The sequence below is a fragment of the Lissotriton helveticus genome, chromosome 3_1 (assembly GCF_964261635.1).
Source record: "Lissotriton helveticus chromosome 3_1, aLisHel1.1, whole genome shotgun sequence".
Taxonomy (NCBI): Eukaryota; Metazoa; Chordata; class Amphibia; order Caudata; family Salamandridae; genus Lissotriton; species Lissotriton helveticus.
Window position 1 is genome coordinate 1992271549 of NC_136061.1, and position 24915 is coordinate 1992296463.

Here is a 24915-nt window from a genome sequence, read left to right on the forward strand (position 1 = left end):
GTGTTGCCTAGATACTCCTGTGGCATTTACTTTATGAGGTTTCTGAGCGTCAGAGGGCTTTTTACTCACCATGTTGTGTCTGCAGACGCCAACTAAAATTATGGTGGACCTAAAGAGTGGAATTTTCCATAAAATCCCCTATTTATGATGCCCAGACCTCAAACATACCTTCATGATCAGATAAATGTGGTGGATAAGGCTGTACCTACCTTGCTTCATTAGTTTTGGACTCTTGGAGTGTATGGATTTCCAAAGAGAATAGCAGCTTCTACATTCATATAGCAAAAAGAGCTTATTATTCACTAACAAAGTAGTACTCCTTTTACATGATGAAAGGTTGTTATTTGTGTTTGAGACTGTGACCCGCTCTCTGTGATGTTCTTTTGTCTGTTTTTCCATCAATTGTCATCAGTACCAAAGTATCTACTACAACAGTCTTGCTCTCCCAGTCTGTGCCATTGCACACACACAGCCTCCTCTGCATTTCATCTATGACTGACAGCAGATCCATATACTGCTTTGTTGAGTGAGTAGGAACATAGGAACATCAAAGCTACTTCATACTGCCCCTCCCTCCATCCTGGTGGCACAGAGTGATGCTGCCTCCTATCCAGACTGACCTTCACCTACGGTCATGAGTTCAATGCTGTAACAGATCTACACCAAGGAAAACCATCAATGAGAGACTGACAACTATCTCATTCACATTTTTTTTCTGAATGAATATATGAAATGTGCCAAACTGGGCAAATAAGCGTAGTCGAAATTTACAGCTTATGTTGCAACTATTTCCAAGATACCTCCACGCCTTATTCAAACAAGATCACAAAATGTTTGATTTCTAAATTAATGAATGTTATAAATCTGTTTAGTGCATTCCACTACAATGTGTCTTCTTAAGACGGAGGGCATAGGCCTCTATTTTGGTAGAAAATTGTCTAATTTAGCAGATGTTTCCAGAAAGTATTGAGGTTGAAGACGCAGGTCTTTTATAAATGTTACCTCTAGAATTGTGGACATGGCAGCTGACACATGTAAGTAAGTAAGTAAGTAAAATTTTATTTGCACAATTAATTAAAATCATTGCAATATACGCATCCGAGATTGACTGTTGTAGAAAAAGAATATTCAAGTCTCTTAAAAAGTCAGTAGGTTTGTTGGTTAAAAGAACAATGGGAATGTCGCTTAAAGAGGATAAAGCTCAGACTTGGTCAGATGGTAAGATCAAGGAGTTTATTTCTGTGATGAACTTTACAAAGCGTGTCGCCATCTGAGGTGAATCCCCCCTCATGCAAACATCAAGTGCTTCTTGACATGTCCTGATGCCAAGAAGAAGCCAGATTGGTCTCAGCCAAAAGATTCTTTGGGCTCGTAGGCGGTGATGGAGCGAGATAGAAAACAAAATTTTGTTTAAACTCGCAAAGTCACATTTCCATAACATGAATAAAATTATTAATGATTTGTGATATGTCGTACTAATACAACCTAGATTAAACTTTACACGTGGGGGGACTAACATGTGTGCTCATAAACGTGCATAAATGTTGCATCTTTTTGTTCGTGCAAAATAATAAAATAATTTATTGTTTTCGTTTTTGTCATTACTAACTGCTGCATATTTAAAATAAGCATGTGCTTGTTTTGCTTTTTCTTGTCTGTGTGATGTCATTTCTACTATTCTAGGTGCATATGGGTCTCATAGAAAACGGAGACTGGTAAATATAAACGCTGCTTTATTTGTTTGCAATGGCTAGGTAACATTTTGATTAATCGGGTGGGTTAATTAATTAGTAAAACATGGGGTGGATACAGAATATACTTTATTTCTTACATTAATACTTTTCTTGTGTTTGTTTTATACTAGAAATCATAAGTTGCCTGCTTTTGAGGCCTAGCTATTTGAGCCGCAAAATAAAAGCTGAACTATAATTCTGCAGAAAGTCACGAGACGCCCATTCTGAATTAAAACGTTTATTGAAGCTGCATTCACAAAGCAAAAACTGATGAGCTGACATCATTCTGTCGGACATGGCCAAGGTCGAAAGTGAACTTTTTGTCAGTCCTTAACTTGGCATCCGCGGAAGTTGCACTGTAAGACTATGGAAGCTGCGAGGATGACTTAAAACAAAGTTGCAATCGCAGGAAGCCGCTGGCTTCACGTGGAAGAGACAATGGTCTTTGTAAGACATGATTTTGTGGAACTTTTTAAGAATCGGGTGACATGTCACTTGTCACTCTCAGCCAATGGGACGTCGAGTATTTCTGAAAATTTTCCTTCGCTAGTTTAGTTAGCGTAGAAAGGTATAAAAAGTCATGCCCTTAGGGTTGGGCTGGCTGCTGCTTTCTGACTTTCCGATGAGGGTGATGTGCTGCTGGACTTTGCGTGGAGCACGTAAGAATCCTCAAAGAACTTTACTTTAATTTCTGTCTATTTAGCTCAGTTAGGGAAATAGGTTTTAGAAATGCTAAACTTTATATAATTTCTTTAAACTGATTCAATTGCTTAATTTGTATTTTTCTTATTTCTTACTATCATGCTTGCTTTATTACAAATAAATTTCATTTATAAGACTTACAACATATATACCATAATTTAGAAAATAAAATCTTACTTTTGACAAACAAGCTGGTCTTGGTTATTTAGAAGTATAGGTTACCATTAGCTAGATCACGTCGCCTATGGTGGTCGTTTAAATGGTTGGGTTTTATTCTAATGACAATATTCTTTCTGCAAATGTATAAAATGTTTATAGTTTGTAAATAATGTGTATATAGATTTATTCTGACCACCTGATTCAGTAGGCCCAAAATATATCAGGTTCATAAATGGGTCCATGTTTAGTATAGAATTTTGTTTATAGGTTATGAAGTTGGGTAGCGTAGTTTATGATATATTTTCTATAGCCCGCTGGATCAATTATCTGGTAGCAGAAATTGATGGTTGCTAAGCGGTAACCAAGGTAACATGTTGGTTGCTAAGGATTGCGTCATGGTATGCAAATAGGATTGATGTTTTAACACTTGTTAAGTTCGTTTTTCGTGCCTATCTGTAAGCTATACCGGTATAGATTGTGTGGCGAGAAATTAGTCACGCAAGCCATCTGTTCGTTTGTAGTGATATCGCCGAGTATCACAAGAGGTATCGCCGTGTACCATAGTGTTGTCGCCGAGCAGCACAGTTTTAGGGCTAGGTCTGAATCTTGTATAGTGAGGATTTTCTAAGAAATCAAAGCAGCATGAGAATAGGGACAAAGCGCCTTCCATAAAACTCACTGTGATGAGAGTAATAGTTATATCCAAGCTTGAATGAAGGGTAAAATTAGCGTCGGTGCATGATTATCTATAAACAGGTTAGAGTCCTGTACGGGTACATGTTTCATATCTATAAACAGGTGAGAGCCCTGTACGGATAACGTCGTTATTTTGCTAACGGTGCATGATTTCTATAAACAGGTGAGAGTCCTGTACGGATTTCGTGTGTGTTTGAATTTAGGGAATTTTCCGTGTAAAAGTGCGAGTTTGAGTTGTATTTTATGTTCAAGTGGAACTCTTAGAACTTTCACTTCGCGGTGGGTTCAGAGCAAAGCGAGTTCATAATTATACTTGCTTGAAGGGTGGGGTAAGGTTACTCTACTGACAATTGAATATTATCCTTAGTGTGAATAGCGCCGTCTATTCCGAAGTGTGGATACTTGAATGTATGTAAACTATCCTAATTAGTGAAACGAACAGATGTTGTCTTTATAAGTCATTGTTAAGAATTAATTTACACTGAAAAGTGTTTTTAAAATGGCGCTGTGAAAAGATTTTGTGAAGGAGGGGTAAGCGCCAGGAGTGAGAAGCGAGAAACCGCAGCTGCTGTGTACGTCACAGAGCCGCGCTGGGATTGGGTGACCTACGTCACAAGCTGTATTCTGATTGGCTCCTGAGTCTCTGACGGCCTGTGAGCTGATTGGTCCTTAGGAAAATCTCCAAAATTATTGGTCGAGCTGAAAAGTGACACAGCTCAACTGCCATTGGCTTGTTGGTGTGTTTCGCGCACGGATTGGTTGTTTGCGGAACATCCCGGAAATATTTTACGAACGATTTTGTGAATTAAATTTTACTTTTGAAAATGAGTTATCATTTTAAACATGTTGAGAAAAAGACAACATTATTTCAGAAATTTAAGAATTTATTTTCACCTGACAAGAAAATCGAAACGCGAGGTGGTAAACTACTTCATAAGTATAAAACACCTGCAGCGTACATGGAAGGTGAATACGGATATCATACTGTCTTATGGTTCGACAGTTGGAAACGTTATACTAAAAACGATGGTGTTTTGGCTTGGCCTGATGATGGTTCATTTAATGTAAGAGTTTTAAGAAACTTACGAGAAAAAATGAATGCTCTTGTTCCAAAACCGAGACCAACTCAATTTGAAGCTTTAGTTGAGTGGGAAGATGAAATGTATCAGTTACAAAGAGAAGCTAGTGGAATTAAAAGACCTTCTAAAAATCCATCATGGAAAAGAGAAACTCATGAAGATAGATTACGAATGTGGAGACAGGGAAACATGAGTGAAGGATTGTATTTAATTCATGAAATGGTAATGGGTTCTCCTACAGGAAAATCTATGGAAAGTGAATCTGAGGATGCAATTATGGAAGAAATATATACAACTGCTAAAAATAAACAATCTAATCAGCCTTTGAGACCTTCTAGATCATGGTCTACTCCGGTGGTTTCTACTGAAACTTCACCGAGTGCACCTCCAATTAGCGAAGCTCCTAAACTTTATCCAAATAATTGTGAAATCACTGAAACTCCTAGAAGACCAGAATTTGAGAATGCTCGAAATGAGGGTAGACATTTTTCAATGACTCCAAGAGCAAGGGAACCTCCAAAAGATTATGCAAGAGAAACAAGAAATGTTGAGGATGATGATTATAATGAATACTTAAGGTCTAAAGAAGAATTAATCAAAAGAATGACAAAAGGCATGGAAGCTGTCACAGTTCCAGTAACAATAGGTCCTGTTCAGCCTGTATTTGATCAAAGAAATACAAACAAAACTGGATTAACTATTCCTTTAAATACAGAAATTCAAAAGCCTGCTGAAAAATTTTATTCAGATTTGACTGAATTAAACACTTCTAGATCGAGAATGCCTGATTTAACCTTTAATGAGGATTTATCTCCAAAAACACCAATGGGTGCTATGTCAGATGTAGGAAGTCCTGAAGTCAGGGTAACTACACCAAAGCTTGATGTGGCCAAATTAAAAGCAAATATTGAAGAATTAATAATTGGAACAATTGGCCCAGATAGTTTAAATTACTATCGGGATGATGAACTATTATTCATTTGCAAAAGTATTCAATGGAAAACGAAAAATAAATATGATCAATTAGAGGATCTAGCTGCAGAACTTGAAATCGATGTGAGTAAACAAAAGAATTTTGCAAAACATTACAGATTAGATTTCTCAGAAAGCGACATTGAGAGTTTGAACTCAATGGGAAGAATAGTTCACATTAAAGATTTAATTGTCTATATCAAAAAGCTAGGAGAACTGAACAAATGGAGAGTGAAATGGACTAAAAGGAAGGAAGATGAAAGATTAGAAAGAATGTCAAAACAATTTCCAATGAGAGAAGTTGCAGGTGGAGGATATGTTCATGTCCCATGGTCGAGACAAGACATTCTGTTATTCACAAATGATTTTCCTAAATTAAGAGAGAAACCTGTTGAGTGGTACAGGCAAGTCGATAGATTTATCAAAGTGTCAAAAGTTCTGTGGATTGATTTGGATGGATTTTTTGACATTGTTGTTCCATCTGATCTTTGGACAGAATGTAAAATTTCTATTAGTTGGCCAAAAACAGAACCTGAGCGAATTAAAGAAACAGGTGCCCCAAATCCACTTGTAATGGATTTTTATGAGAAAGTAATTGTTTGGATGAAAAACAAAATTCCACCCAAAGAAGTTGATTGGGTTAAAATAGAAAGAACAGAGCAGGAAACAAAAGAATCAGTTCATTCTTTTTATGAAAGACTACTGTTAATCTTTAAACAATACAGTGGTTATGAAAAATTAGATGAGAAAGACATGAGTCATTTTATCTATAGATTTGTTTATGGACTAAAACCTGAAATTGGGGAAATGATCAGAACTAGTATTGTCGGATGGCAAGCACTATCTATTGATGATATTCTGAGAAAAGCAAAATATTGTAGCGATGAATTAGAAGTAAAACAGAAAAAGCTGAAGGAGAAAGCCATGTGGGCACAGGTAAAAGTGGCTGAGCAACAGATTGCCAGCATGGGAAATAAGAACACTAATTTTGTTCAAACTGGAAATACGAACCAGATACAAGGAAAGTTTAAAGGTAATAATTTCCAAAAGAAATTTAGCCCAAAGATAGAAGAGCTGAAACAAAGATTACCTTGTTTTAATTGTGGCGAAATTGGACATTGGAGGGACGAGTGTCCTCATCCTCCTAGAAACTTAAAGAATCCCTTATTGAATCCACAGATGCAGAATGGTGTTAACGTGCAGCAACAGCTACAGATGCAACAGGGGTTAAATGAATTTAATATTCAGCGACAATTACAACAACAGCAACAACAACAGGTGAATAATCGTCAGGACCAGTTGCCACAACCACCTTTTCCGAATTGTGGGGGAGTTCAAAAATATAATCCAAACGTGGGATTTCAGGGATGTGAACAGGTAATAAAACCACAAAAACAGCAAAAACAGCAAAGGGTTCAAATGCAAAATGCTTCACAACAGTTTTTATTAACAGAAAGCCAAGACAGTGATTCTGATGATTATTGCTGACGGTGCCCGAGAGAGGAGGAAGAGTGTGTTGTTGGAGCCACTCTTGAGGTTGACCAGTCCGGTCCTTATGTAAACGGGAAAGTTAATGATGTAGACATCACTTTTCTAGTGGACACTGGTGCTACCCGTTCTACTGTTAGATCAGTGGAAATTGAAAACCTACCTCTCTCTGGGGATACCATCCAAGTTGTCGGAGTAAGTAATCAGCAAATTAAAACAGATTTAACTGATCCAGTACCAGTCGAAATTGGAAATTACAGAGACAAACACAGATTTGTGGTTTGTAATAGTAGTCCAGTAAATCTATTAGGTAGAGACATCCTATGTAAAATGAATTGCAGAATATATTGTTCTCCTGAAGGAGTTGAATTACAAACAATGGAGGAAGATGGTTTGTACAGAATGACAATGATGATGATGGAAGCAGACGAAACAAAATTGTTTCCTGCAATTGAAGAAAAAGATTTACCTGAAGAGCTAAAAGAAACAGTGAATTCTGAAATATGGGATTTTACTGGGAATGAGATGGGTCTGATGAAAAACGTAGATCCTGTTAAAATTGCATTGAAGCAGGGAATAGAATTTCCAAACACTCCACAATATAAAATGAAAACAGAGACAATTGAAGGTATTACACCTGTAATTGAAAAATTAATCAAGCAAGGTGTATTGGAAGAAATGAAGAGTAGCTCTTGTAATTCACCAATTATGGGAGTTAAAAAGGCTAACGGAACATTTAGGATCGTACAAGATCTGAGAAAGGTTAATCAAATTGTTATTCCATGTTGTCCTGTGGTTCCAAATCCAGCAGTAATTCTATTTCAGATTCCATATGATGCTGAATGGTACACAGTCATTGACCTTTGCAATGCATTCTTTACTGTTCCTCTACACCCAGACAGTTATGAAATCTTTGCTTTCAGATTCCAAGGTAAGACCCTTGGATGGACAAGAATCCCTCAGGGCTATACAGAAAGTCCTTCAATCTTTAACGAACTGTTAAAAAGATCATTAGAAGATTTAGACTTACCAGGTAGGTCTACGTTGGTGCAGTATATTGATGATTTGTTAATAGCTGCAAAGACAAGAGAAAATTGTGTAACAGACACAATAATTCTGTTAAATCGCCTTGCAGAAGAAGGACATAAAGTGTCCCCAGCAAAATTACAGTTTTGCAAACAAGAAGTAAAATATCTTGGTCACAGAATTGCAAAGGGAAAAAGACAAGTAACAATAGAGAGAATAAAAATGATTCAAGCAATGTTACCGCCAAGAACACAAAGACAGGTCAGAATGTTCCTGGGAATGGTAGGTTACTGTCGACAATGGATAAGTGGATTTTCAGTAATTGCGAAACCACTACAAAGACTGACCAAATCAGATGTAAAAGATCCAATTATTCTCAGTGATGTTGAGATGGAATCTTTTGAAAACTTGAAAAAGAGCTTATGCCAAGCTCCTGCTTTGGGTATGCCAAATTATGAGAAAGATTTTGAACTATATTGCAGTGAGAGAGAAGGATGTGCATTATCTGTGTTAATTCAGAGACATGGGAACCTAAAGAAACCTATTGCATATTTCTCTGCAGTTCTTGATCCAATTGCAAAAGCATTACCAGGTTGTTTAAAAGCAGTTGCAGCTACAAGTATCAGTCTTGAACAAAGTGAAGGAATTATTATGGGATTTCCTGTGAAAGTTTTTGTGCCTCATTCAGTTGAAATATTACTGACAAGAGGTAAGACTCAACATTTAACAAGTAGCAGATTGACAAAGTATGAGAAAATCATACTGGGAGCAGATAATGTTTCGATTTCAAGATGTTTGAATCTAAATCCTTCTACATTACTGCCTGATTCAGAAATCGTTAATGACATTGAGACAGAACATGAATGTTTAGATGTCATGGAATTCTGCACAAAACCAAGAAAAGACATCAAAGACAGACCTTTGCCTGAATCGGATTTTGTCTACTTTGTAGATGGCTCATGCTTAAGATCCGAAGGTGGTGTCTTGAAAGCTTCATACTCAGTTTGTACAGTTGAAAACATTAAAGAAGCATCATGTCTTGAAGGAGTTCGTTCAGCTCAAGTAGCTGAATTGATTGCTTTAATTCGTGCATGTGAAGTATCAAAGGATATAAGAGTTACCATCATTACTGATAGTCAGTATGGGTACGGAGTTGTGCATGATTATGGACAACTCTGGTCACAGAGAGGATACATGACATCAACAGGATCACCAATTAAAAATGCAGTTTTCATTAGAAGATTAATTGAAGCAATACAATTGCCAAAAGAAATTGCCATAGTCAAGTGTGCAGCACACACTAGAGGAACTGATTATATTTCCAAAGGAAATGCCTTCGCAGATGAAACAGCAAAGTACTGCGCAAGGAAAAATTATTCTTACAATCGGAATAGAAGTACAGAAACTGATTCAAATTCATTAATGCTAACAACTATTGTAGAAACATGGAATGAGATTAGAGATTTACAAAACGAAGCAGATGATGAAGAAAAAGACCTATGGTTAAGATCAGATTGTAGACAACGTGATGAAGATGGAGTGTGGGTTTACAAAGATGGCAGAGTAGTTTTACCAAATTGCATGATTTCTGACATGGCCAGATTATATCATGGTCCTGCACATTTAGGAAGAGATTCTATGGTCAGACTGTTTAAAGAAACATGGTTCAATACCAAATTTAGAACCATTGCAGAATCTTTTTGTCAAAGGTGTTTATCATGCCAACAAATGAATCCAAACAGAAAATCAGTGGTGGGGACAGGAATAATTGGTCGAGAGGGTGGTCCCTTCACCAGGTTACAAATAGATTTCATTGAAATGCCCTTACACAACTGTTTGAAATATGTACTTGTAATTGTATGCTTGTTCTCAAGGTGGGTAGAAGCTTTTCCTACACGACATTGTGATTCAATTACAGTAGCAAAACTAATGCTCAGAGAAATTATCCCAAGGTACGGTTTTCCAGTCACTATTGAGAGTGATGGAGGAAGTCATTTTGATAACAAACTGTTGAAATTAATTTGCGAAGCTATGAGTATTGAGCAGAAAATACACTGTGCATACAGACCAGAGGCATCAGGTGTAGTTGAACAAATAAATGGAACTATCAAAAACAGAATTGGGAAAATGTGTCTAGAGACAGGAGTGAAGTGGACTGATGCTCTTCCACTTGTTTTGATGTCAATAAGAAGTACACCAGATAAAAAGACAGGTTTGAGTCCTCATGAAATTTTGATGGGAAGAGTTATGAGGCAAGCTTTTGTACCTGTAGGTAAACTGTTGAGCATAAATGACAGTGCAATTTTGGATTACTGTAAAAGGTTATCTGATATGGTAACTTCTGTGTCTAATCAGGTGGGAACTGAAGCACAATCAAATGACAAAGTTTTGACACATGATCTGAGACCTGGAGACTGGGTCAGAACGAAAGTACATCGGAGGAGGAATTGTCTATCTCCTAGATGGCAGAAACCTAGGCAGGTAATCTTGATCACTACTAATGCTGTAAAGTGCAGAGGATTGAAGCGTTGGATTCATCCAAGTCATACTATTCCAATACCAACTCCTGAGAATTCTGATGTTGAAAGTGATACCACAGATGACTCTGATTCTGAAGCAGAAGACAGAACAGAAGGTGAAGTAATTCCAGATTCTGAAGATCGACAAGTAAGTCGACATCTGGAAACTGTGCCAGTGAATGGAAATCTGACAAGAAAAGACTTAGAAATAATTGAAATAGATTCTGAAGGTGAAGAGAATCTGTTAAAAGGAAGGATAACTGAGGATTCGGTTGTCTATATTGAAGACAGAGAAGCTGAACCAAAAGAAGTTTCAGACCAGGAGAGTATCGAAAGGCAGAGAACAAGCTCTGAAGTAAGGAACAAAAATCCGAAATCTGGGAAGCTAGAGGTAATTGAGGAAGAGGAAGAGAACGAATTACCGAGTACCAGTGATGGAAGACAAAGTGAAGTTCCTGAAGGAGTGAAATTGCCGAATAGAGAAGTTCCTGAGTCAATTGAAATTTCAGACTACGAAACTGAAGAAAGTGACGTGGAAGGTGGAAGTGAAAACGGAAAGAAAAGGACTTGGAAATCTGAATCAAATAATTGTGAACCAAAGAAAAAGTACGTGAGAAAAGCAGACTACTGGCCTGGTGGAAGATTGAGAGTCAGATTGATTAAAAAGCCAATAGAACAAGTTGAAGAAATCAGTAGTCAAAAGAGTCCTGGAAAAGAAATTGGAGTTGGAAGGAAAATAGAAGTGATATCAAGAAAAGGGAAGAGGATAATTAGACCAAACCAAAAATACAAGTCTCCTGAGTGGACTTACTTAGTAATTCCACCTGTTATAGACATATATGATAGTAGTGAAGAAGAAAACGAAATCCAAGAAATTAGTGACAATGATTGAAGTACAAATTTATTAAATTGGCATAAGGCTGAAGAAATCCTGTTAGTTGACACACGGTCGAAGAAAAACTGTCTAGTAGAAGAAAAACTTATGTATGACATAAGGTCGAAGAAATCTTGTTTAGGGTTATAAAAAGAAAAATATTTTAAAAGGGGGGTGTATATAAATTTTAAAATTTATTTTTATTTTTTTTATTTTTATTTTGAGGCTAAAACTAACCTAAAAATGCCTTACATTAAGGAGAGCACTTCAAAATGCTCTGTTTTTAAAAGATGCTGTAAGATGACTCTGGTGTGTCTGCTCATTTTAGTTCTGCTCTGGTTGGTACTAGCTGTGATTATACCTTTAGAAATGAATAGAGAATTACACAAAGTTAACATAACAAGCAAAGCTCTGGTTAGCCAAACTAAACATAGTGCATCTGCAAAAGTAATTGATCATCAGCCTAACATTCATCAAGATAAATCAATAGGTGATTTTTCAAGCAATACATTCACAAAGCTTTTGAGTGAATATGTAAAGGTAATGGATGCAAAGGATTGTTATGTATGCGTTAAGTTGCCCGCTTCTGTTTCTGAGGGAGTAACATATAATATGCTTCCTCTCACTTATGCTGTTACATGTAGTGTATTAACTAGTTTATTTTATCAAACTGGTCGTTTAGAATATTACTATTCAAATTATGATGAGATTTTTGCTAATGTCAAGATTGATAATGCTTTAAATAAGCATAAGAAAGCTAAACAATTAAGAGAATATTTCCTTGTTACTAACGAACTCACTTATGAGTATGCTTACAAGAATAATCTAACATGTAAATTAAGTGCTGAAGGGAAGAAATTTTTGAATATGGTTGAGGAGAGAAGAGCAATTTATAAGAGAAATGAATTAGTCAAGCAGACTAAGTCATCATTCTGGCAAAAAGAGGATGAGAAATTAAATGGCAAAATGCTTGAAAATATTGCAATTCACATAGACAAACCTGTTAGTGGAAAGCTTTGCATTAGAAGAGATAACACACTTTTTGATAATTATTTTGTAGGTGCAAGCAACTGTGAAGATACTTATCAGATTTTGGGAGGTTGGGGATTTAAAGGTGGAAAAGATCCTATCTTTCCTGGAATTTATTTTGTCTGTGGTGACAAAGCCTACTACAACCTTCCAGACCATTGGTATGGAACTTGTTATGTGGGAATTGTGTTTCCTAAAGTGTTTCATGTTGACAGAGATTCAGAAGGATTATTTAAAATTCATAATTATGTAAATAGAGCTAAAAGAGAAACTTTTACTGAAGTTCTGGGAGATATTTTCCAAGCTGTAATACCTTTTGTTGGTATAACCCTAAATGCAGGGAGAATCAGAAAATTGTCCACTATAGTTGATAGATTATCAACTGACACTGCTGATGGATTTCAATTAGTGAATGTTGAAGTTATTGCAATTAGATCCATGGTAATTCAAGACCGTCTTGCTTTAGACATACTCCTAGCAAAAGAGGGAGGAGTCTGTGGCATTTTACATGTCCAACATTGCTGTACATATATACCGGATGAAAGTAAAAATATTGAAATGTATATTAAGAATATTACACAAATGCATTCTGAAATAATTCCTTTAGAAGAAGAAGATTTTACTGGGAAACTTTCAAATAGGTTTCAAGCAATTAAAAACTGGTTTCATAATATCGGAAGTTCAATTCTTGGCAAGATTCTGGCACCTTTGATTATAATTATATTCATTTTTATTTTGACTAAAGTAGGTTGTTTGTTGCATAAAAGAAAGAAGCATTTAAGAGAAAAGAAGAGAATTTATAAACTCAGAAAAGAAGAGGAAAGGGAGATTGAGTTGCAGGAGTTACATAGAGAACGTCATGTTAATTGCAAGGATTATGCTGAAACAGACTTTTAGGTTTACTAATACAATGAATTTGAATCGATTTCTTTAAAATTAAATTTACCAAAATTTTGAGTGCTGGTGTGGTGATTTGTTAATCACCAGATGAGGGAGTTGATGGAGCGAGATAGAAAACAAAATTTTGTTTAAACTCGCAAAGTCACATTTCCATAACATGAATAAAATTATTAATGATTTGTGATATGTCGTACTAATACAACCTAGATTAAACTTTACACGTGGGGGGACTAACATGTGTGCTCATAAACGTGCATAAATGTTGCATCTTTTTGTTCGTGCAAAATAATAAAATAATTTATTGTTTTCGTTTTTGTCATTACTAACTGCTGCATATTTAAAATAAGCATGTGCTTGTTTTGCTTTTTCTTGTCTGTGTGATGTCATTTCTACTATTCTAGGTGCATATGGGTCTCATAGAAAACGGAGACTGGTAAATATAAACGCTGCTTTATTTGTTTGCAATGGCTAGGTAACATTTTGATTAATCGGGTGGGTTAATTAATTAGTAAAACATGGGGTGGATACAGAATATACTTTATTTCTTACATTAATACTTTTCTTGTGTTTGTTTTATACTAGAAATCATAAGTTGCCTGCTTTTGAGGCCTAGCTATTTGAGCCGCAAAATAAAAGCTGAACTATAATTCTGCAGAAAGTCACGAGACGCCCATTCTGAATTAAAACGTTTATTGAAGCTGCATTCACAAAGCAAAAACTGATGAGCTGACATCATTCTGTCGGACATGGCCAAGGTCGAAAGTGAACTTTTTGTCAGTCCTTAACTTGGCATCCGCGGAAGTTGCACTGTAAGACTATGGAAGCTGCGAGGATGACTTAAAACAAAGTTGCAATCGCAGGAAGCCGCTGGCTTCACGTGGAAGAGACAATGGTCTTTGTAAGACATGATTTTGTGGAACTTTTTAAGAATCGGGTGACATGTCACTTGTCACTCTCAGCCAATGGGACGTCGAGTATTTCTGAAAATTTTCCTTCGCTAGTTTAGTTAGCGTAGAAAGGTATAAAAAGTCATGCCCTTAGGGTTGGGCTGGCTGCTGCTTTCTGACTTTCCGATGAGGGTGATGTGCTGCTGGACTTTGCGTGGAGCACGTAAGAATCCTCAAAGAACTTTACTTTAATTTCTGTCTATTTAGCTCAGTTAGGGAAATAGGTTTTAGAAATGCTAAACTTTATATAATTTCTTTAAACTGATTCAATTGCTTAATTTGTATTTTTCTTATTTCTTACTATCATGCTTGCTTTATTACAAATAAATTTCATTTATAAGACTTACAACATATATACCATAATTTAGAAAATAAAATCTTACTTTTGACAAACAAGCTGGTCTTGGTTATTTAGAAGTATAGGTTACCATTAGCTAGATCACGTCGCCTATGGTGGTCGTTTAAATGGTTGGGTTTTATTCTAATGACAATATTCTTTCTGCAAATGTATAAAATGTTTATAGTTTGTAAATAATGTGTATATAGATTTATTCTGACCACCTGATTCAGTAGGCCCAAAATATATCAGGTTCATAAATGGGTCCATGTTTAGTATAGAATTTTGTTTATAGGTTATGAAGTTGGGTAGCGTAGTTTATGATATATTTTCTATAGCCCGCTGGATCAGCGGTGACAAATACACAAGATGTTGATGAGATTTTCCTCTTCCTGGTTACAAAAACGACATTAGGAGGTGGCTTCTTTCTTGTATCCTTGACCAAACTTATATGCCTTCAGCGGAATTAAACCGAAGCGGAATCTCATTAGTTGAAGTTTTGTATGTGGTTTCATGGAGGATGCAAGATAGGACGGTAGAGTTTTCGGGGCATATAGTTTGGAGGCCCCTGAGCCATGGAAGAGCTGGAGTACCTGTTGGGCGTCAAAGTCATTTGATAAGATTTTTGCTTGTGTGGCTAAAAGCTTCGATTTCGCCTCGATAGGCAAGGGAGTTGACCGTATGTCCTTTGCTTTGAGAGATTCGAGACAGAATATCAAATATTTATTCCACAATGTTTTTGGGTTGTTGACCATTGACCATATGCATCTTTTAAGGAGAGAGGGCTAGCTTGTTTCGCTTTTAGGCAATAGGAGATATATCTTGCGCTCATAATCCATCGCATGGAAGATAGGGAGAATTCTTTCCGAATTTGGGCGTGGGAGGTCGAGTTTGGCAATCTAAAGACCCTACGGTAACATGATGATTGCGCTCTGTCTAGCCAGTTATACATTTTGTCTTTAAACATTATTGCACCGAAGGAGATTGTGGGAAGGAGTTTTGCAGTAATCAATTTTATCAGTGGGACTAAATCCTGGGAGTGTAGAGCGCTCTTCGTTCTTATGAAAGCCCCCTCCAAGCTACGGGCAACTGCCTGCATCTCAGTAGTATGCACAGAAGATCTCCCTTTATGATCAATCCAGACGCCCAGATACTTATATGCAGTGACAGTCTCCAGTGGTTTCCCATCAATAAACCAAATGGACTTTTTTATTTTCGTGGAAGATATTGCCATTGCTTTAGTTTTAGTAACATTTATCTCTAGTATTTTGATGTTACAGTACTGGGCGAGGGAGTCAAACAGTCTTTGAAGGCCCACGTGGGTTTGGTCCAAGAGAATGGTGTCATCTGCGTATTGCAGAGTTTGGATTTTTCTTTGTTCAATTCCGGGGGGAAAAGCTCTGGAGCGGGACAGCCATTCAGGAAGGTCTGCGAGGTACAGGTTGAAGAGTAATGGTGCAAGGGTGCACCCTTGTTTTAGACCTCTGCTAGTGTAGATTTTGTTAGAAGTAGACCATCTCGATGTTACTCTTATTTTAACCCAGGTGTCTGTGTGCAGGGCTATTAGTGCATTCAGTAGTGACCGTGGGATGACCCATCTTGCCAATTTTTCTCACAGTTTAGGCCGGCTCACGCTGTCAAAGGTTTTGTGAAAATCAATGAATCCCAGGAACGATTTGCCTTTTGCAGCTAGGGTGGTTTCCATCAGATAAGCCATGCAAATCAGATTTTCCTCGATATGGCTGCCTTTTTGGAAGCCAGTTTGAGTGAAAGGGATAAGGTTATTATTTTCCACCCAATTTGTAAGTTCCTTTAAAAGGGCGCTGGCGTAAGCCTTCCCGTCCACATCAAGTAAGGCTATCATTCGATAATTGTCGGGATTAGAGCGTGAGCCTTTTTTATGGAAGGGGACGAGGAGTGATCCTTGCCAAGAGGCCGGAATAAGACCTCCAAATATTGCGGCCTCGAAAAGAGGGGTCAGTATCGTGGCCCATTTCTGGGCAGAGGCTTTGAATTCTTGAGTGGGGATTCCGTTGGGTCCCAGGGCGCCACCCGAGCGCATTTTCATTATTATTCCTGCTATTTCGTCTGTTGTTATCTTGACGGGGGAAATTGGACCATCCGGGGGGATTGATTGGTCAAGCAAGGACGGGCTACTGCTATTGTTATTTAAAGCACGCGGAGCAGTGTAAAGTATTTTGACATAGGTCTCCCAATCAGCGGGAGAGATATTAGTTGCGGTTGGTGGTTTAATGGCTTTGGTGGCCTTATTTACTCAGTTCCAAAATTTTCTTTGCTTTTAAGTTTTTATAATCTCAAAGACTGTCGCCCAGTGGAGCTCTTCTTCGAGTTTCTTTAGGACGAGCCTGGCCTTCCTGTAGTCTTCTCTGGCGGCTGATATGTCGCTCTTCAGAGATTTATATTCACTTTCACATGTGACATGCTGACACATGTAGGTACAAAAGGGGGTGGTGATGGACGGAGCATCTGAACCAATCAAACACTCACACCCAGTCAAAAGATCTGGGTTTAATCCATCACCGTTCTTTAGCCCACTCTGCCACCGCAGTTCAGACATGGCCATATGCAACTCAGTCTGACCCTGTGCCTCATCGGAACAGTCCAGCCCGAACTGCCAAGCCATGCCTTCCCTGGACCGGAAACAAGCTTCCGAGGACCGGTTTCTGGCATTACAGCCGTCTTCAGCCCGGCTTGCTTGAATCCAGGGGCAAAGTGAGCAAGGGACTCATGTCTGAGCATACCCTGCCACACTTATGGTGGCCAAAGCGGTACAAAAGGGGGTGGTGATGGACGGAGCATCTGAACCAATCAAACACTCACACCCAGTCAAAAGATCTGGGTTTAATCCATCACCGTTCTTTAGCCCACTCTGCCACCCTAGTTCAGACATGGCCATATGCAAATCAGTCTGACCCTGTGCCTCATGGGAACAGTCCAGCCCGAACTGCCAAGCCATTCCTTCCCAGGACCGGAAACAAGCTTCGAGGACCGGTTTCTGGCATTACAGCCGTCTTCAGCCCGGCTTGCTTGAATCCAGTGGCAAAGTGAGCAAGGGACTCACGTCTGAGCATACCCTGCCACACTTATGGTGGCCAAAGCGGTACAAAAGGGGGTGGTGATGGACGGAGCATCTGAACCAATCAAACACTCACACCCAGTCAAAAGATCTGGGTTTAATCCATCGCCGTTCTTTAGCCCACTCTGCCACCCCAGTTCAGACATGGCCATATGCAAATCAGTCTGACCCTGTGCCTCATGGGAACAGTCCAGCCTAAACTGCCAAGCCATGCCTTCCCTGGACCGGAAACAAGCTTCCGAGGACCGGTTTCTGGCATTACAGCCATGTAGGCATTTCCAAGCATGCAATCCCAATTTCAGAATTGTAGCATCCATTTTCAGGGTAGGTGACTTGGAATGAAAAAGGAGAAGTTTTAAATATGCTGAAAAAATCCTAGGACTCATCAGGGACAATGCTAAAATGACAGCGGGACCGGTGCTGGTGACATTCAAATTGGACTATTGCAATGTTCTCTATCTGGGGCTCCAAAGAGGAGCATATATATATATGTTCAAATGAGTGCAAAAAGAAGCGGATTGGATGTTGTTAATATCCCTAGATTTGCACCGACAGGTAGTGCCTTGGAGACTCTCCATTGGCTCCCTGTTTAGGAGAGGATCTCCTTCAAAGGTCTGTGTTATGTCCACAGAATATTGTAAGGCAAGGACACAAAATATCTCTGTAGTGTAGTTCCTATTATCCCAATAGGCTCTGCGCATTGGAATAATACCTTCAATAGTATAGGCCTAGACCAGACGTTTACTAGGTCTTCTATTGTCGATATTAGACTTAAAGTTTTGGGTTTGCCAGCTAGCTCAGAGTTCACTAGAAACTTTCTCGAATAGGCAAGGAGGAGTTGAACCTCCCTGGATAGACAAGAAGGGATTTCGTTTCTGACAACCATAGAACATGACAACTTTGCTCTCCCCTAATCAAGAGTGTATCTCTAGAGTCGTGTGAAAACAAAAGACAACTTATTTTACTCAGTCAGTACGTGCATTCTTAGTCTCACCAGATTGTAGAGAAAAGGAAGAGACGGGCGTGTTCAATAAAAGATGGTATTTATTGATCAGTCTCTTTTCTCATACAAGAGAAATGGATCGATATTATCGCAATACTTATGGTTAAGTAAAGTGCATACAATAAAAGCAGAAGTATAAAATAATACTGTAAAAACATTTATATGGTTTCTAAGCCATAAGGTGGTTTAAAATTTATAAAATAGATACATACACATATATATTTGACTAATCGTACTCAACTGGTGTTTGTACCTACGCCTACCCCAGTGTACCTGACCTAAGCCTAATACGTGGGCGGGAATAGAAAGTAGCAGTTTAAGTTAAGTTTGTTTTGCCAAGTGACTGACTCAAGAAGTCTCTGCAAGGGGTTATTCAGTTCTGTACCTGGAATCTAGGATGAATGAGGGATGGTATCTCTCGTCTCTGGTCTCGATATTCCAGGCTGCCTGCGAGGGCTACCCGGAAGCGCCGGAGCTGGATTTCTCGGCAGGAGAAAGCAGCGTCTCGTTCTCAGCGCATCAGGAAGGCGGGGCTGCGCCAGCGGGGTCTGCTCTGCTCTGGGCTTCGGCAAGTCTGGCTGCTCCGATCTCGTCACCACCGCGTGTGTTTGCTTAAGGCAATATCGGTAATATTTATACCTGTAAGGTGCCGAGATTGACGTAAGGATGGACATAGATACGTCAATAAGGATGTCATACGAGCTGGTCGTTAGCACATTCTTTTGCTGAAGTTCTCGGTGAAATCAAAACAATGGCCGCAGGGTTTTTCCCAGGTTGTCATAGGTTTGATTTGTTTTGAGAACTCCGTATGCCTTATCAGGGGCTGGAGGAATATTGCTTGTCTAATTAGATGGCAAGCGTTATGACCTAATCAGATAACACGTTCCTGTGCCGTGGTGTGGCTTCATCAGATAACGGTTTCTGCATCATGGGATGGCTGCTAGTTAACTTGTTAACCAGAACAGGGTCAGGAATAGGGGGATCGATACAGAACCTATAAGAATACATCACACCCACTCCACGCTAACTATGGCCATGTTTACGAATCTAGGCATAGTAAAACATACTGTAGAGTATCGTGTATACCTTACCACCCCAAAATACATATAATGCATTTCGAATTATGTAATATACGGAAAAAAATATTCACATGTACTATATGCACTCAAGCTGTAGAATAATGCTAAATTAATCACGCATATGTATACATTATTATTAATCGAATATGAGAATTACACATGAAAATGGCTCTTAATACAGAAGAAAAAGTTCGAGACCATTTCATCACAGAATAGAAATAATTATGAATATACCAGCGGGCAGCTAATGTCTATAAAGTTTCTAAAAAATAGAAATTTGAGTTCTCTAAGAATAGTTCTTACTTTAAGCAGATGATAAATGTCCCGAAAAAGTCATAAAAATATTTTTGGGGCTGCTGAAAAAATTGCTGTCCGTGAACTGGAGGGGAAATTGTTCATGTAATTTTATCATTAAAGTTGAAGGCCAAATTCAGGGTGTTGGGAACGCCGTGTGCTAGCTTGCTCAAAAGTCTCTATTTCTGCTCTGGTGAGAACATCATATCATTTAGACTGTCGAAAAAGCTGTCAACAGCTTCCTGGGAGAGTTCCACTAACTCGGAAAAAGGTGTAACCATGCATTCGTGCGCATGATTGTCTCCACTGACGTTTTGATTAGTATTGCTGACAGAAGGTCGTACCTGATCGATGCTGCTTTCATCTTGAACTTCACTACCCCTTAATCGTAGCGGTGAAGTCTCCACGAATGCCGTCATCAGGATTGGCAGCCGTTGAGGGCAGCACAAAGCATGAGCCGTTATCGGACCCAACAATGTTTCTGCATCCATAGGCGCATCCGATTGTAGCGTCAGACAGGTGTCCAACAAGCATTCTACTCCGCACAGCAAGCACCTTAATACAGGTAAAACACATCGATGCCACATTGGTCGAAATGAAAGAAACCAAGTCATGTTCAGGTCTCTAAGCCGGGATAGTCCCAGGATTTTTGATATCCGGTCCCGGTATCCAATGGCTCGGATTGTTTCTTCCCTTGTCGCAGGTGTTTTGTCTGTGACACGGTTTGCCATAACGAAATATAAGGACTAAGAATAGAATTCCTGCAATTAGTCCCAAAATGAGGGGAAGTCCGCCAAAAATCGAATGGACGAAATCTGGAAAAATACCCAGTATGGCTTTGAATGGTGTTAATGCCATTAATGCCATTGAAAATACTGTCTTAAATACTTTTGAGACTCCACTGGTATCAGAAATATTTAAGATTTCATTCAGGATTTCTGCGAAATGTATGGGGGAATTAGTTGATAACAATGAGTGAATCTCTGCAGTCGTCCTTGCGACTAGGAGATCATACGTTTCTTTTGATGACGTGAGCCTGGTTGGCGTCTGAAGAAGCACTGTTTTCATTCTGCTTAAAGTGTCTATTCGAATAGAAGTAATTTTCAAGTTGGGCCATGCCCTTGCCTCCCTGTCTGGAAAGGAGCTGGGGAACAATAAGCGTCCACAGCACTTGACCTTCGCAGTCGTAGTTACGAGATAAGGAGTCCCGGGCATAAGACTACAGCATCTGCGGTCCACAATTAGAATGTAACTCCCATTATAGAGTCTTTGAAAAAATGGTTCTATCTCTGTTGCAGGTGTGCCTAGCTGGTGACATGAAAGGTTATTTGAGTTCCCTTCACAGGCTCCATGCAAACTAATTCCATTACACAGAAGTGTACCGCTTAGTGACATCGCACAATTATTGCCACTAAGAAACACTTTCTGTCCTTTATTACTGACACATGCATGTGAATAGGGCAAGTTCCATGTAGACTTAATGTACCCTTTTCCCAATTTTTCGTACATGCCAGCCTGTATATATTTTTGGCAGTATTGAAACCTGAAGGTTGATATTGGAATATTAATTATCCCATGTATTATCCATTCACTGACAGGTCGTTCTGACATTGTCACTGGTAATCTCTCGAGTTTCTCAATGCTCAGGATTGTATAATCAGCACCCTTCTGTGCCATACTGATTTGTTTATCAGTAAGGTTAAAGATATTGAAGTGTGACGTTGTGTTGATTAAACGCCAAGGCACATAGCCTGAACGCAGATTTTGTAACGTCCAGCCAAGCTGTACAATAGAACGCAATTGAGACTGACCGTGTTGTAACAACAGTAAGTCTTGCGATAATATGTCGATTGCTGAAGACACAATGCTGTCCAAAGAAAAAATTCTGGAGGACAGAGTCATTAACCCATTGTCCACTACAGAAAGTGATTTTTCCAAATTAATACGGTCAATTTCCCGTATACTTTCTGCTGTCTCAATTTGAGTTACCTTCCAGGCCTCGTTGTAAGCTGCGTATACAGAGGCTGCTATGAAGCGTTTTTGACGCTGTTTGCGCGGTCCCATAATGAAATCACGCAAGTCAGCACCATCAGTAAGTAAAGTTAGGTGTTGCTTAATTTCTGTCAGTGTGGAAGTTTGTAGCCATTGAAGGCATAATTTGCCCACACTGTAGGTGGTTATTATCCCTGGGTGTTGTCTTTGGGAATATCTAGGGTCTGGCCTGGTCAATGTGAACCCCTGTGTTTTGTTCAGGAATCTATCTTGACAGTTATTAGTATCTGTGGGCCAGATCAACCATTGTTTCCAATCAGGATGTGTTCTGTTTTGGTTTAATACATAGTTTACGTCTATCCCTTCATCTGTAGAGCTATTGCTGTCCATTGTTGGCTTTGGAATAGACGGTTTATTTAAGTCTTTGATTTTGGCTAAGCCAAGACAGGTGGTTTGTTGAACAGTGTCATTTAAAAATATAATTTGTTCTGGGATCATGCAGGCTCTAAACAATGATTCTATACCTTGTACTTGCCATTCTTTTGTACCCCAAACACTTTTTACTTCAACATTTTTGTCCCAATAATCAAAACCAAAAGTATTCATTTGTTCAAAAAATGAGTCTGAATATATCATTTTCGTGTTTGTTAGCATGATCTTTGTCCCTGTCTTATTTGACAATTTGAAATAAAATGTTTCAGCATTACTTGTGTTGAACCCTGAAAAGTATGAATGTTTGTCGTAAAAGGTTCTTGAGCTTCCTTTTGGAGGGGTTGCACAATGTTCCCATTGATTATAATTTAAAACATTTCTAGGTTGTGCCGATTTATGTAAAAAATGGTTACCATAGTGGTTGTAACAGTACATACTATCATAATTTGTCGAACCCTGCAAATAATCATGTTTGGTAAATTTAGCAGACATCACTAAGTCAGACATCATATCATTTATGTTTTCAAAGTCCCAATCATCAGCAAATGAGCTTGGTTTTACAAAGTCACTTAACGAGATCTTGATTTGGTGTGGATATTTCAGGATTTCAACCAGACCATAAATTTCGTAGTCAGTATTGTCCCATGCTACCCCACCTGGTATAGGATTGGTTGTGAAGTTGACTGAAGAAAGTTCTCTTTTCTCGACGTGTGAAGATGTGTGTGGCTTGAGGATCAAGTTGATTTTCTGACTTGCTGTGTCCATTTTAGCATATTTTCCCTCAATGAAGCGTCCCAAAGTTAGTACCATGATGAGCCAAAGTATGAGGATAAATGCACCAAAGCCCACCCAAAATTCAATCCATGGAGAAATCAGATAGGTTTCTTTCAGGTGTTTCAAAAGTTCCTTAGCTTTATTTTTAAATGTTTTTGTTGATGGCTGTGTCTTTGATTCACTTAGGTCTTCAGAGGAATCATCGAAGTTTATGAAGTAGCCGGATGCAGTTCTGTCAATTGTTCCAATTGCTTCAGGATTACTGTTTCTTGCAGCTTCAGCATATTCATTTGTTACTTCATTGTAGGTTGGTGTGTCTCTACTAAATGTTTTTATTTGGGTTTTTAGAGGTCTGAGTTCCAATGCATTGTTGCATAGTCCTTGTTGTTGTTCTGTAGGCGTTTCGAATGTGATTAGCCTCTTAGTTTGGACCTCTGTATTTGTAGCAAACCTTGGTGTTCTGCTACTTATCGGGAGTCCACTTGGCCTACTGTTTGTTATCGGCCACATGATTGTGGTTTTACCAGGTCGATGGATACAACTCGGTTCTCCTTTTTACCAGCAAGCGGCGGTAGTACAACTGATCTTGTCCCGTTGATAGACAAGACAGGAACTGCTTTTCTGTAAGAAGGCCCAAATTCCTTCTTTACCGCGATCTTTTCTCTGACTAGATACCCGACTTTTGGAATCCAGACAGGTCTTGCTGGGACAGGTGGTGGTTCTTCAGTGGTTGTTGGCTGCTGTTTCAATTTTATGTTGCTCAGGTCTTTTCTTGTTTTGTTTAAGTCCTGCAAAATAGCCAAACGATCTTTGATATCAAAGCATTTTTCCTTCACCACTGAAGTCTGACTGTCAAGATCTAAGACTAACATCCTAGTTCCAAACAATAATTCGTACGGACTGAATCCCTTCAGAGAATTTCTTGGCAGGTTGTTTAGACTACGTTGGACACTTATTAGATGTTTGACCCACCCAGCTCCCGAACCTAATACCTTTGCTGTTATAGATTGCTTTATGTCACGGTTTTTTCTTTCTACGATTCCGTTTCCCTCGGGATGAAATGGACAAGAGTACCGCAATGCAATGCCCATGCTGGTCATGGCCTCCTTATAAGCTCGAGAGCTAAAAGCAGGACCCTGGTCAGAATGCAGCATGCCAATTGCGTATGTGCCGATAAAGACTCGCAAATCTTTTATAACAGTTCTGCCGTCAGCCGATCGCTGGGGCCACATCCATATATATCTCGTGCATGAATCCACTGCGATCAGGATGTATTTATAGTTACCATCCCTTTGTAAGGGACCACAGTGGTCCAGATAAACACAGGCTAATGGTTTATCTGAGATTAGAAGGGGCGTCTGTGCTGGTCGTCTCACCGTTGATACTTTCATTCTTTGACATATTTCACATTCTAGAACATAGTTCCGTGTTTGTCTTCTCATTTGTGGCCACCAGTATCTCTGTTTTAATAATGATACTGTGGCTGAGACGCCGGCATGTACAGAAGCAAGCCCTTCGTGTGCCGCTATTATTAGTCCTAACCTATGTTCCATGTTTGGAATTGCCCTATCCCCCACTCCAGGGATTCGAGCAAAAGGAACATTGTTTGCATCAGTTATGTATGAGTATTTTACTGGAAAGCCTTTCGGGAGTGTTTCTATCGAATCCTTTTCTGTAGCGCTGACAGCCTGTAATATTTCGCTGTCTATTTTTGTTTTTGACCGTGTGATGGCAGCTACGGAAGCCGTTTGCACAGCTGCCTTCGCGGCCTCGTCAGCCAATG